General features: G+C 46.4%; 1 protein-coding gene across 2 annotated transcripts in view; it reads right to left on the bottom strand.

Moving 5' to 3' along the window:
- Nucleotides 1-5,387, bottom strand: part of TNK2 (tyrosine kinase non receptor 2) — a 297,927-nt gene extending 292,540 nt beyond the window's left edge. Inside the window, exon 1 of one of the 2 annotated variants that reach the window (XM_075861814.1) lies at nt 5,190-5,387. The gene's annotated coding sequence lies outside the window, so the exon portion shown is untranslated. Of the gene's footprint in view, nt 1-5,085; nt 5,125-5,189 lie in introns of those variants that run through there. The other variant, XM_075861815.1, reaches the window with a different exon arrangement.
- Between the last annotated feature and the right edge of the window lie 10,366 nt (nt 5,388-15,753).

Here is a 15,753-nt window from a genome sequence, read left to right as displayed (position 1 = left end):
AAAAGCATTCCAGCTAAATTTGAGCTCCAAAAGCCAAATGGTGCTCCTTCCCTTCTGAGCCTGGCCATGGGTCCAAACAGCAGTTTATTACCACATATGGGCTATTGCCGTAATCGTGAGAAATTGCTTTTCAAATGTTTGGGTGCTTTTTCTCCTTTATGCCTTGTAAATATTTGAAGTTTTCTACATTTTATTGGGAAAAATTTAGATTTTCATTTTTACATCCTAATTCCACTAAATTCAGTAAAAAAAACCTGCTGGGTTAAAATACTCACTATACCCCTTGATAAATTTCTTGAGGGGTATAGATTGCCAAATGTTGTCTTTTTGGGGGGGGGGTCCCACTGTTTTGGCACCACAAGACCTCTTCAAACCTGACATGGTGCCTAAAATATATTCTAATAAAATGGAGGGCCCAAAATCCCCTAGGTGCTCCTTTGTTTCTGAGGCCGATGCTTCAGTCGAGTAGCATACTAGGGCCACATGTGGGATATTTCTAAAAACTGCAGAATCTGGGCAATAAACATGAATTTGCGTTTCACTGGTAAAACCTTCTGTGTTACAGAAAAAACTTAACACAGATTTTCTGCAAAAAATGGTTAAGAAACTCTCTAAATGCTTTTTCGAATACTTTGAGGGATGCAGTTTTTAAAATGGGGTGTTTTATAGGGGGTTTCTAATATATAAGGCCCTCAAAGCCACTTTAGAACTGAACTAGTCCCTGAAAAAGTAGCATTTTGAAATTTTCTTGAAAATGTTAGAAGTTCTAAGCCTTGTAATGTCCTGTAAAAATAAAAGAATGTTCAAAAAACGATGCCAACACAAAGTAGACATATAGGAAATGTTAACTAGTAACTATTTTGTGTGGTATTACTATCTTTTTTACAAGTAGATACATTTACATTTAGAAAAATGGTAATATTTGCACATTTTCTCTAAATTTTGGTCTTTTTCACAAATAAACACTAAATGTATCGACCAAATTGTACCACTAACTTAAAGTACAATGTGTCACGAGAAAACAATCTCAGAATCGCTTGAAAAAACAGAAACATTCCAAAGTTATTATCATATAAAGTGACACATCAGATTTGAAAAAAATGGCCTGGTCCATTAGGTGAAAACAGGCTGTTCCTTAAGGCTGGATTCACATGACCATGTTACGTCCGTAATGGACGGAACGTATTTCGGCCTCAAGTCCCGGACCGAACACACTGCAGGGAGCCGGGCTCCTAGCATCATAGTTATGTACGATGATTGGAGTCCCTGCCTCGCTGCAGGACAACTGTCCCGTACTGAAAACATGATTACTGTACGGGACAGTTGTCCTGCAGCGAGGCAGGGACTCCTAGCATCGTACATAACTATGATGCTAGGAGCCCGGCTCCCTGCAGTGTGTTCGGTCCGTGACTTGAGGCCGAAATACGTTCCGTCCATTACGGACGTAATGTGCTCGTGTGAATCCAGCCTAAGGGGTTAACACATGCAAACATAAATGAGTAACACAGAACGGTCACATCTACTGCTTGACAGAGGTACTCTGCTTCACAGCCAAACTCCTGCAGTAACGTCTGGGGACGATGAAATCGCTGATTCCATCCATTTACCACGTGTTCGTAGTTAGATTTACGACATTCTGTCAGTCACTGGTGAGAGAGACGGTGGATTCTGGGAGGGGCTTGGAGAGCGATCCCCATCAAGAAAATAGCAGACTCATAACTATGAGTCCACTGCATTCTTTGCTAGGCGCTATTAGCCAAACAGCACAATATTTTTTTTGTGACGTTAGAGAAAATAGTACAGCGGACCGATCTCCAAAATATGCTGCCTCTTTGCAGCATAGTATGATAAACGATCCGCTTTAAGTATGTAGAAGAGTAACAATAGTTTTTTTTTTTTTATTTGTACCTATTTATTTTTAAAAACTTGGGGCAGCCATATAGGAGACATACATTTTCCTTCCCGTATTGTCTGTATAGACAATGCAGCCGGGTGTGTGTGCATTATGGAAGTTGAAATTAATGGGACTAAAATTCAGAGAATGCGGACTTCGCACCTCCAGGGCTGGATTTCTGCTCCTTGCGGCTTTGTTTGCTCGCCGACTTATCTGCAGCAGCCAGGTTCTGTCGCCACAGTCAGGAGGCGAAACTCACCCGCCATGTCTGTGCTTCTGCTTGCGGGATTAGGACTAACGCACTCACATACACTACATGGACAAAAGTATTGGGACACCTACACATTACACCTACAGGAGTTTTTATGACACCACATCATAAATGCATAGGCATTAATATAGAGTTGGTTGAGCTCCCCCCTTTGCAGCTAATACAGCTTCCACTCTTCTGGGAAGGCTTTCTACAAAATTTTGGAGTGTGTCTGTAGGAATTTTTGCCCATTCATTCAGAAGAGCATTTGTAATGTTAGATCCGGATGTTGAATGAGAGGGCCTGGCTCACAATCTCCATTCTAGTTCATCCCAAAGTTGTTCTATGGGGACGAATTCCGGGCTCGGTGCGGGCCAGTCAAGTTCTTGCACATCAAACTCACCCAGTCATGCCTTTATGAACCTTGCATGGTGGGTCTTAACCAAACTGTTCCCAAAAAAATCTTGGAAGCATACAATTGTCCAAAATGTCTTAGTATACTGAATCATTAAGATTTCCCTTCACTGGAACTAAGGGACCTAGGCCACCCCCTGCAAAACAACCCCAAAGCATTATCCCTCCACCACCAAACTTCACAGTTGTCACAATGCAGTCAGGCAGGTAACGTTCTCCTGGCATTCACCAAGCCGACTCGTCCATCAGACTGTCAGATATAGGAGCCGGGCTCCTAGCATCATAGTGATGTACGACGCTAGGAGTCCATGCCTCGCTGTGGGACAACTGTCCCGTACTGTAATCATGATTACAGTACGGGACAGTAGTTCCACGCAGAGGCAGGGACTCCTAGCGTCGTACATAACTATGATGCTAGGAGCCCGGCTCCCTGCACTGTGTTCGGTCCGGGTCTTCCGGCCGAAATACGTTCCGTACATTACGGACGTAACATGGTCGTGTGAACCCAGCCTGACACTCAGTTTGTATGTTTATAAACAGAAAAGCACGTGTGTGCAGTCAGGTTACTTACCTATTTGGATTGGATACTACTTCCTTGCCAGGCCTCCCAGCTAAAGAAATGTGAGCTGCGTCAGGACTAAGGTGCCAACAGGAGATTGCAGTAAGGCCTCATGCACACGACCGTAATAATTTTAACTGTCCGCAAATACAGATTCTACGGATACACATTCATAGCCGTCCGCAATTGCGGAAGTGCCCATAGACTTCTATGGGCGAGTCCGTGCCGCAATTGTGGACAACAATAGGACATGTTCTATATTTGTGGCCAATAGAAATTAATGGGTCTGCAATTTCATTCATAAGAACGGATGAAAATTAAGGTGGTGTGCATGAGGCCTAAGGGAGCGGAGAGCCAGAGACACTCACGTTCAGAAGACGGAGGAAGAGGCTGCCAAGTGCAAATCACTAGGGGGAAATTATCAATATTTATACAACAGTTTTCTGGCACAGAAAAGTTGCAAATGACTCAAAAGTCTCAATTTGCGGAAAAATTGCTACTTTTGGGCAGTTTGTGCTGCATCCGCCATTTTATTTTTTTTAATTTTTTTTAGAGGCGGGGCCATCCGCGCTACGACAAATTTATTACAATTTAAACCAGAAACTGGTGGAAATTGTATCGGAAATCGATTCCAGCTCAAAGCTTTCGTAGAAATTTACTGCGGCGAAGGAAGTAACAGGGTGAAGGCAGGCCCTGAACCAAGCTCTGTACCCCTCCCCCCCATGACTAAAATTAATTAAAATAAATTATTCTCTCCCCAAATCTTCTCAGACTCTGACATCAGGCCTCAGTCCTGACGCCGGGCAGCGTCAAGGCCACGTATGTGACACGGCCCACATAGCACTGACGCTGCGAGCAGAACGATGAAGTGAGGAAATATTTTTGTGTTGAGTGCCTGCCACTCTTAATAAATCGGTCACATATTTACTCTTAGTATATCTGACCCTATATGTCAAATCACACCCACGTTTCACTCAAGTTGCGGTGTATTTACACATTTGCACAAAATTGCTGCAAACATGGCCGAAATTTTTGTGTGAAAAAAAACCTGCAATCCTAGACATATTCCACTGTATAAACATATTGTGCCACACGTTGCCCATTGGACCCTGTTGTAAAAAGAATGTATACCACACGTTTTTTTTACTGTATACAGTTGTATGGAATAGTCTACTATACTATTCCATACTGCAAACAACTAGATATGCCAAAAGATAGCGGCCCGGGACACACTTTTAGCATTACCCGGGTGAATAAGAGCCTATGGATATGTTCGCCATACGTGCCTGAAGCTTTCCCAACGCATTTGCCGAACTTAGGACTCTGACGTGATGTCAGACTAGGCTTTTCTAAACAGTTTAGAAAGTATATTGACATATACCTGCCTGGCAGATACTAAAAGGACACTCTTGTCAACGGTCGGATAAACGGAACCCCACGGATACCTTCGAAGTAGTAGAAAACCGCTATGTGAACAGAGCCTAAAAGTATTGGTTTGGAGCTAGTTTAGGTTCTTGTTCTAAACTTGCGTCCAAGGACCAAAATGATTTTCCATGTGTATAATGATTCCCGTGCTAGCAGACATCTTACATTGTGTGGCCAATAGTGAAACATGCTGAATGGATGGGAGACAAACTGAATAAATAAATAATAAAAATATCTATATATGATAAATTGTATAGGACATAATGACATACATCCCATAGCCAATGCCACCTGTAATGGAGATGACGACATACCATCCCGTCACGTGCTCATAATAGCTCGTGCAACCAATGAAATGGCCTCCAGACCTGTGCAGCAGTTGCGCATTGTCCAGTGCAGACGTGCATGTCATTATTATCGTCTATAGCGCTCAGTATCCGGTACATTGTAAGTACCTGTATGCGGTGTTCACCATCAGCATAGACGGTGAGCTGCTGCTGCTGGATATTAGGGAACACACAGACACAGCAGAATACACATCACCTTGTCCTGACAGGAATTTGCAGCCATGTCTCCTCATTCGTCACATGCAGCACAAATCATCAGGTTGTCGCGACACAGAAGACCAACAAGTGTATAGCACTGACCTGCCCGCTGTTTTACCAGTAGCCGCTTCTTTCCGGGAAAGCAGGGCGCTCGTCGTCGCCCCTGGGGTTCAGGGCGCGCTCCCGACATAGGCACTGTCAGCGGCGGGAACCCGCCAGAGTGTGCGCACAGCGACGAGCGTCTACGTCCCAGTGACTGCTGCCGCTCACGGTTTCTGTCCGATGTGTGGAGATGATGTACCCGCCAACATTAGGACATATTGCAGAACCAGGGGCAGCGCAGTCCTGTTTGTCCACCTAAAATGACAAGGGGCAGATTTATCACAGGATATATTCCAGTACATCAGACAGCATATGTATGAAGCAGATTTCAAGAGAAAAACCTGAAAAGCCTCTGACATTTTTGGAGCCGATTTTTAAAGCGGTTTTTGTGCCGGTTTCCCAGGGGTCGTATACGCTGCTTAAAAATCACACACCTGGAACAAGTAGTACTTTTCGTCCGAATAATCGCATTAGGGCCAGTTCACACAGAGTTTTTTGACGCGGAAGCCGTGTCGGAAAACGCGCCAAAAATCGGCCAAAAATGCCTCCCATTGATTTCAATGGGAGGCGGAAGAGTTTTTTTCCCGCGAGTGGACAAACCGGCTCGCGGGAAAAAGAAGGGACATGCCCTATATTCGGGCGTTTACGCCTCTGACCTCCCTTTGACATCAATGGGAGGCAGAGAAAGCGTATTTCTCTGCGTTTTATGGCTGCAGCGCTCAATGGCCGTGGGCGAAAAACGCCGCGAAAATCGGCGTGCAGGCAGAGGAAAATCTACCTCAAAATTCCAAACTGAATTTTGAGGCAGATTTTCCTCCTGCTAAAAACTCAGTGTGAACCCAGCTATGTTCACACGGAGTATTTTGGGGGAGGAATATCTGCCTCAAAGCTCCAAACGGAATTTTGAGGCAGATATTCCTCCCCCAAAATACTCCGTGTGAATAGCAATGATCGCGCCGTTTTTCGCCCGCGGCCATTGAGCGCCGCGGGCAGAAAACACGCTTTCTCCTGCCTCCCATTGAAGTCAATGGGAGGTCGGAGGCGGAAGCGCCCGAAGATAGGGCATGTCGCTTCTTTTTCCCGCGAGGCAGTTTTACTGCTCGCGGGAAAAAGACGCCGACGCCTCCCATTGAAATCAATGGGAGGCGTTCTCGGGCCGTTTCTGCCGAGTTTTGCGACGCGGTTTCCGCGTCAAAAAACTCGGCAAAAGACCCCGTGTGAACATAGCCTAACATTGCGGTGTGGTTTTTTTTTAACGGAATTTCCGCTACGGAAGAAACTTCATACTTACCCCCTCAGCAGTGGTGTACCCATAGGGTTTGCAGCAGTCGCAGTTGTGCTCTGGCCCTTAATCTAGGGGGACCACAGGCCCCCCCTACCTACCACATTGTGCATTAGCGCTGAGGACGTGGGCGGCGGTCTTCACTCTCAGAAAGTACCGACGGGAGGCGCGGAGTCAGTGACACCTGCCCAAGCATGGCCAGACGAACGTCTCTGACACCGCTCCGTCACAAACTCCGCCCGGGCACTATAGGGGAGTTTGTGTGGCACTATCTACAAAGGCGGGAGTTTGTGGCACTATCTACAAAGGCGGGAGTGTGTGGCACTATCTACAAGGGGTAATGTGTGGAACTATCTGCATTACTTTACTTACTTTATGTTTTTACTTTTTTATTTTTAAACTTTAACCCCTTCCCGCACCTTGGCGTAAATGCACGTCCAGGTGAGCAGTAACTTTGCGCACCTGGGCGTGCAGTTACGTCCGCGCTTTAACAGTTAACCGCCACGCGGTGCTACACCGCAGCAGCGGTTAACTGTGCAGGGTGTCTGCCCTGCTCTCCCCGTTGCCGATCAGCGGCCTGTAGCCGCTGAAATCGGCAATTAACCCCTTCGATGCGGTGGTCGATTGCGATCACCACATCGAAGAGGTTTACAGCGAATCGGCAGCCCCCCACATGCATTTGCGGGGGCTGGCGATCCTTATCATGGCAACCAGAGGCCAGACAATGACCTCCGGGTTGCCATGTACGGAAGCCTCGGAGGAGCAGCCTCCGGCCGGTCCTCCGATACTTCCTGTCAGTGTGACAGTTACGTCACAATGACAGTTAGAACACATTACACAACATGTGTAGTGTAATGTGTTCCAGCAGCGATTAGAGCTGCAAGTCTAAGGGTATGTTCACACGACAGCGTCCGTAACGGCTGAAATTACGGGGATGTTTCCGCCTGAAAACATCCCCGTAATTTCAGCCGTAACGGCATGTGCAGGCGCTTGGACGCCGCATCCATTACGGACGTAATTGGCGCTGCTATTCATTGGAGTCAATGAATAACGGCTCCAATTACGGCCAAAGAAGTGACAGATCACTTCTTTGACGCGGGCGTCTATATACGCGCCGTCATTTGACAGCGGCGCGTAAATATACGCCTCGTGTGAACAGACAAACGTCAGCCCATTGCTTTCATCTGCCCATTGAAAGCAATGGGCAGATGTTTGTCAACGCTATTGAGGCGCTATTTTCGGACGTAATTCGGGGCAAAAACGCCCGAATCACAATCCAAAAATATACAATAAAAAGTGATCAAAAAGTCGCATGTACGCCAAAATGGTACCAATACAAACTACATCCCGTCCCGCAAAAAACAAGCCCTTACACAGCTTTTTTGACTGAAAAATAAAAAACTTATGGCTCTCAGAATATGGTGACACAAAAAATAATTTATTTTATAAATAAGTGATTTTATTGCACAAACGCTGCAAAACATAAAAAAAATATATACATATGGTATCTCCGTAATCGTATCGACCCGCAGAATAAAGTAAAATGTCATTTATAGCCCAGGGTGAAGGCCATAAAAAACGAATAAAAAACATTGTCAGAATTGATGGTTTTTGGTCACCTTGCTTGCCAAAAAATGGAATAAAACTAGATCAAAAAAATTTCTGGTACCCCAAAATGGTACCAATGAAAACCTACAGATTGTCCCGCAAAGAATAAGCCCTCACACAGCTCCGGTGGAGAAAAAATAAAAAAGTTCTGGCTCCCAGAATATGGCGATGCAAAATGTGCAGAGTGTCCAAAAGCAGATAAGATCGGGCGCCATTTATAAGTGCGACATCGGCCACATATCTGCGGATTATTATTTATTTACTGCATTATTATACCCTCTTATTATACCCCTGATGTACCCCGCACAGATAACATATGCCCCCACATTATAAACTAAAACACCAGTAAAACCCCAAACAGAACTACTACCAAGCAAAATCTGTGCCCCAAAAGCCAAATGGCGCTCCCTCCCTTCTGAGCCCTGCAGCGTGCCTAAACACCAGTTTACGTCCACAGATATGGCATCGCCATACCGTGAGAACCCGGTTAATATTTTATGAGGTATTTGTCTTCAGTGGCACAAACTGGGCATAACATGTAGTGCACTAAAATGGCATATGAGTGAAAAATTTTAATTTCCACTCCACACCATGCGCTGCGCATTAACCCCTTCGCGCACCTCGACATAGCATGTCTTAGTGTAGGGGGTGATGTATGGAGCGTCTCACGTGAAAAATAAAGCATTTAAAACGGCAAAATCACTGTTTTTTTGGTCACCTTGGCTCTACCTAAAAATGTAATAAAAAGTGCTCAAAAAGTTGTATGTACCAAAAAATTGTACCAATAAAAACGACCGCTCGTCCCTCAATAAATAATCCCTCATACCGCTCTATTGACTGAAAAATAAAAAAGTTGTGGCTCTTGGAACGCGGGGAGGAAAAAACTAAAAAGGAAAAGAAAAAAATGGATCAGTCCAGAAAGGGTTAGTTACTTTCTAACGAAAAACCATTTATGACCACACGTGGGGTATAGCCGTACTCGGGAGAAATTGCATTACAAATATTGGGCAGCTTTTTCCCCCTTTATCCTTTGTGAAATTGAAAAAATGCAACATTTTAGTGGAAGAAATGTTGATATTCATTTTCACGGCCTAATTCTAATAAATTCTGCAAATCCACGGGAGAATTGCGGACCCATTCATTTCTATGGGCCCATACACACTATCCGTGTTTTCACGTGTCTCCGCATGTCCGCAAATACGTGCCGCAGAAACTCAGTACATGTCTTATTACGGCCCGCAAATTCGATTCAATGGGCCCGTGGAAAATGCGGGTACACCTCCGTGTGTCAACCGCAGTTTGCGGATTTGCGGAAGTGTTGCTAGGCGACGACCGGGAATGAGTTCTGTCGTCATCCTGTTTTACCTAGGCTTTTTTTTTTTATCCGCATTTTGCGGATTACATACGGATGAACTGCGGATTACATTTCACGGAACACGGTCCTGGAATTTGCGGACCAGAAAAACACTACGGTCGTGTGCATGAGGCCTAAGCCTTACTGTGGGTCCAAACAGCAGTTTATTACCACATATGGTATATTTCCGGAATCGGGAGAAATAGTTTTACAAATGTTGGGGTGCTTTTTCTCCTTTATTCCTTGTAAAAATTAAAAATGACTACCTTTTTTGAGAAAAAAAAGTCGATTTTTACCTTTACAGAAAAATTTCAATGAATTCAGCAAAACAACCGTGGTGTCATAATGCTAACTTTACCCCTAGAAAAATTCCTTGAGGGGTGTAGTTTCCAAAATTGGGTCACTTTCCGGGGGTTTCCACTATTTTGTTCCCTCCAGTGCATTGCAAACGCGACATGGCACTGAAAACTATTCCAGCAAAATCAGAATTTCAAAATCCAAATGGTGCTCCTTCCCTTCTGAGTCCTGCTGTGGGTCCAAACAGCAGTTTATTACCAGATATGGGGTATTGCTATAATCAGGAGAAATTGCTTTACATATGTTGGGGTGTTTTTTCTCTTTTATTCCTTGAAAAAATTAAACATTTCTAAGTTTTTTCAGAAAAAAAGTAGATTTTCATCTTCACAAACTAATTCAAATAAATTTAGCAAAAAAACTGTGGGTTCAAAATGCTAACTATACCCCTAGATAAATTCCCTGAGGGGTGTAGTTTCCAAAATGAGGTCACTTTTGGGGGTCTTTATTGTTTTGGCCCCACAAGACCTCTTCAAACCTGACATGGTACCTAAAATATATGCTAAAAAAAAGGAGGCCCCAAAATCCACTAGGTGCTCCTTTGCTTCTGAGGCCTGTATTTCAGTAAATTAGCGCACTAGGGCCACATGTGGGGTATTTTTAAAAACTGCAGAATCTGGGCAATAAATAATAAGTTACATTTCTCGGGTAAAACCTTCTGTGGTATAGAAAAAAAATGTATTACAAATGAATTTTGTAAAAATAAATGAAATTTTTAACTTTCACCTCTACTTTGCTTTAATTCCTGTGAAACGCCTAAAGGGTTAATACACTTTCTGAATGCTGTTTTGAATACTTTGAGGGGTGCAGTTTTCAAAATGGGGTGATTTATGGGGTCTTTCTAATATATAAGGCCCTCAAAGCCACTTCAGAACTAAACTGGTCCTTGTAAAAATCGCCTTTTGAAATTTTCTTTAAAATATGAGAAATTGCTGCTAAAGTTCTAAGTCTTGTAACGTCCTAGAAAAATAAAAGAATGTTCAAAAAACGATGCCAAACTAAAGTAGACATATGGGAAATGTAAACTAGTAACTATTTTGTGTTGTATTACTATCTGTTTTACAAGTAGATACATTTCAATTTAGAAAAATGCTAATTTTTGCAAATTTTCTCCAAATCTTGGTGTTTTTTACAAATAAATATAGAATTTTTTCACTAACATAAAGTACAATATGTCACGAGAAAACAATCTCAGAAACGCTTGGATAAGTAAAAGCATTCCGGAGTTATTACCACATAAAGTGACATGTCAGATTTGAAAAATCGGCTTCGTCCTGAAGGCCAAAACAGGCTCAGTCCTGAAGGGGTAAATGTACTGGCATATATCTATATTACAGTACATTAGCCTGTGTACTGATAGTACACAGGCAGCTGTTAGGACATACCCAAGTATGCACTAACAACAGAAAATATGGTAAGACAGCCCTGGGGTCCTTCAATGGATCCTGAGCGGTCTGCCCATATATGGTATGTCCCTCACTTCCCTGTGACGCTACAAAGCAGCATCCCCCCTTCTCATTTACACCTTGAATGCTGCGGTCAGCTTTGATTGCAGCATTCAGGGGAATAGCGGTGAAGATGAGAGGTTTCTCTGATCTCCGCCATTATAGAGCGGGGCTGCGGCTGTGTAATAAAGTCATTGCCCCGCTGCTAACAACAAATGCGCATGCAGTCAGCATGAGGTGATGTGGCCGGCGCTACACTAATGAGCAGCGGCGCCAGCACTGGAGACAGAACATGGGGGTGTTTTTTTCCAGTGCGCCCGCCATGTTCTGTCATCAGTGCCGCCACTCATTATTGTGGCGCTGGTCGCATTACATCATGCTGACCGCGCGCACTTGTCAGGACTCAGGAGCGGGGCAATGGCTGTATTATACAGCCGCTGGCCCCCTCAGACTACATTCATTTGTTGCTATATTTAGCTGTGCGGCCGCACAGCTTAGTATTGAAATACATGAAATAACGGTATCGAACCGTTTGAGGGTGCACGGTATCGAAACAGTATCAACGTTTCGATGCATCGTGCATCCCTACTATCTACAAAGGCAGGAGTGTGTGGCACTGTCTACAAGGGGTAGTGTGTGGCACTGTCTACAAGGGGTAGTGTGTGGCACTGTCTACAAGGGGTAGTGTGTGGCACTGTCTACAAGGGGTAGTGTGTGGCACTGTCTACAAGGGGTAGTGTGTGGCACTGTCTACAAGGGGTAGTGTGTGGCAGTGTCTATAAAGGGGGTGTGTGACTATCTACAGGGTTGCTTTGTGGCACTATCTAAAAAGTATGTGTGGCAATATCTACATGGGGCCATTGGGCACTAACTAGTGGGCACTGTGGCATTATCTACAGGAAGCAGTGTGTGGCAATATCTACTGGGGGCCGTGTGGGGCACGATCTACAAGGGGCACTGAGTGTGGCACTATCTATGCTGGTTTTTACGCAACCAGTAGTGGTCAGCACATACTGCCTAGCCCTAGTGATAAAGTGAGACATCACCTGCCTGTAAACAACCAGATAACCAGGGAGAGATACCGGCAAGCATAGTAGTGGTCAGCCAAACTAGGGCAGAAATTTTTGTTTGTTTATTTTTATGCAGAAATTCTGGGAAGAAAACCACGCCCCATTATCAACTCCCACCAGATAAGCCATGCCACATAAGACAAACCCACCAAAGACGCCACACCCTAAGTGTCCCTGGATAAACATTTCAAATGTTGGCAACTATGCGCCGGTAAGGACGCCTTTCAGCGTCATGATGTTACAACGCTACTTGCACCCAGGGCCGGCCCTAGGATAGATGGCGCCCTGTGCGAAATTATCTTTCGGCGCCCCACCCCATCATTAAAAAAAAATGCCCCATAAAAAAATGATAATGCCCCTTTAGTGCCCCCATACAGTATAATAATAATATTTAATTATATATTACAACCCCTTCAAGGACACAGTATTTTGTCCTCTAATTGTGCCCACAGTATTATGCCATCTGTAGTACCCCTACACAGTATAATGTCCGCTTAGTGGCCCCCACACAGTATAGTGCCCCCTGTATATTTTGCCATACAGCCTCCCTGTAGACAGTGCCATAATTCCCCACCTCCTTTTTGTAGATCGTGCTATACAGTCCCCCACCTTCCCCTTGTAGACAGTGCCATACAGTCCCCCACCTCCCCCTTGTAGATCGTGCCATACAGTCCCCGCACCTCCCCCTTGTAGACATTGCCCCCAAACAAAAACAAAAATTGTACTCACCTAGGTCCCGTTCCCATGACGAACTGAGCTGCTCCATGACGGGATCCTGTAGCCTAGTACAGAATTTCCCAACCTTTTCGGACTCGAAGCAGCACTGGAAAAACAAAATTTCCTCAGGGCCCCCCTACCAAAAATTGTTTTGAGAAAGACAGAAAATGGCTAAGAACAAGCACTACACTCGTAGTGTATGTTCACACACGTTTTTTGTAAGGCAAAAAAAATCTGCCTCAAAATTCCTTCAGCAACTGACAGCGTTGGGTGACCTTTTTTTTGTTTTTTTTAAAGCTGTTGAAGCGAATGCAAAAGACGATGGAAAAAAAAGCTCCAAACAGGCGCCACAGGTATTTTCTGCCTCCTATTAATTTCAATTGGAGGTCAGAGGTGGAAACCACTTGAAGACCATCAGCCCCCCACTCACAGTAAAATGACCATCAACCCCCCCCACCAGTGGCGTAACTACCGCCGTAGCAGCAGTAGCGGCTGCTACGGGGCCCGCGGCATGAGGGGGCCCGTGTCGCCCGCCGGCACGGGCCCCCACCATAACCGTAGGCTCTGCTAGCAGCCGCTATGGCTGCTACAGCGCGACGCCACTGAACAGTATGGCAGAGCAGGGAGGTATCTCCCCGCTCTGCCATTAAACAAAAGACATGTATCCCCTATCCACAGGATAGGGGATACATGTGTGATCGCTGGCAGCGATAAGGAGAACGGGGGACCGAAAGTCCCCTGAAGTTCTCCATCACAAACCTCGGACTTCCGGGGTCTGTGTCGGCAGCTCCGTAGAAATGAATGGAGCGCCGGTCCCGCTTGTGCGCATGCGTGACCAGCGCTCCATTCGTTTCTACAGAGCTGCGCAGACGCCGGAAGTCAGAGGTTAGTCATGGAGAACTTCAGGGGACTTTCAGTCCCCCGTTCTCCCTATCGCTGCCAGCGATCACACATGTATCCCCTGTCCTGTGGATAGGGGATACATGTCTTTTATTAGGACACACTGTAGGTCACATTTTTTTGGGAGGGGGAACGCTGTATGGCGTTTTCTACAGGGGGGGGAACGCTGTATGACGTTCCCTACAGGGGGGGGGACGCTGTATGGCGTTCCCTACAGGGGGGGGACGCTGTATGGCGTTCCCTACGGGGGGACGCTGTATGGCGTTCCCTACAGGGGACGACGACGCTGTATGGCGTTCCCTACAGGGGACGACGCTGTATGGCGTTCCCTAAAGGGGGGGGGGGGACGCTGTATGGTGTAGGGAACCCCCTGTAGGGAGGGCCGCACAGCCCCCTGTAGGGAGTGCCGCACAGCCCCCTGTAGGGAGTGCCGCACAGCCCACTGTAGGGAGTGCCGCACAGCCCACTGTAGGGAGTGCCGCACAGCCACCTGTAGGGAGTGCCGCACAGCCCCCTGTAGGGAGTGCCGCAAAGACCCCTGGTAGGGAGTGCCGCAAAGACCCCTGGTAGGGAGTGCCGCAAAGACCCCTGGTAGGGAGTGCCGCAAAGACCCCTGGTAGGGAGTGCCGCAAAGACCCCTGGTTGGTAGTGCCACACAGCCCCCTGGTTGGTAGTGCCACACAGCCCCCTGGTTGGTAGTGCCACACAGCCCCCTGGTTCGTAGTGCCACACAGCCCCCTGGTTGGTAGTGCCACACAGCCCCCTGGTTGGTAGTGCCACACAGCCCCCTGGTTGGTAGTGCCACACAGCCCCCTGGTTGGTAGTGCCACACAGCCCCCTGGATGGTAGTGCCACACAGCCCCTTGGTTGGTAGTGCCACACAGCCCCCTGGTTGGTAGTGCCACACAGCCCCCTGGTTGGTAGTGCCACACAGCCCCCTGGTTGGTAGTGCCACACAGCCCCCTGGTTGGTAGTGCCACACAGCCCCCTGGTTGGTAGTGCCACACAGCCCCCTGGTAGGTAGTGCCACACTGCCCACAGCCCCCTTGTTGGTAGTGCCACACAGCCCCCTTGTAGGTAGTGCCACACTGCCCACAGCCCCCTTGACGGTAGTGCAAGGACTACGAAATGACCCTGATAGCTGGCGGGCAATAGACATTCAAAAAAGGACAACTGTGCAGTAGCACACAAAATACCCAGCTTTCCCAGCTATCAAATAAATGTGTGGAAATAAACGAAGATATAACTTTTATTTAGTCTGAGTAAAGCAGCTATGGCTGCTACAGCGGTAACGACGGCTACTAAGTGAAGAAGCGCCCGGGTGGAAAGGCGACTGCAGTTAGTATGTGAATCCCCGCTGGTAGTTGCAACGGCGCGGGGATACACACACCCGCTGGCTCCCCTCTTGCCGTGTGGCGGCTGGCGCCCTGTGCGACCGCACTGGTCGAACATAGCTAAGGCCAGCCATGCGTGCACCGCGCAAAAGCCGTCAGGGCCAGTGCTGGGCTCAACACCGAAGAGGACCCTGCTGGGGAGCATGGAGCGTAAGTATAAGATTACTGTCTGCTGGGGTCCTGTATCTAAGGCTACCATGTGGTAGGTTTAGATACAGGGCTCAACGGACAGTATCACACATAGGCCTTATATCTAAGCCTACCATGTGTTATACAGTCTGCTGAGCTGCTGTATCTAATCCTATCCCTAGCTATAGGGGTCGTAGTCTTAGGGTATGTTCACACGCTTAACCCCTTAAGGACGCAGCCTAGTTTTGGCCTTAAGGCTCAGAGCCCATTTTTCAAATCTGACATATTTCACTTTATGTGGTAATAACGTC

Source organism: Rhinoderma darwinii, chromosome 4 (genome assembly GCF_050947455.1).
Source record: "Rhinoderma darwinii isolate aRhiDar2 chromosome 4, aRhiDar2.hap1, whole genome shotgun sequence".
Taxonomy (NCBI): Eukaryota; Metazoa; Chordata; class Amphibia; order Anura; family Rhinodermatidae; genus Rhinoderma; species Rhinoderma darwinii.
This window is presented reverse-complemented; position numbering and strand designations above follow the sequence as displayed.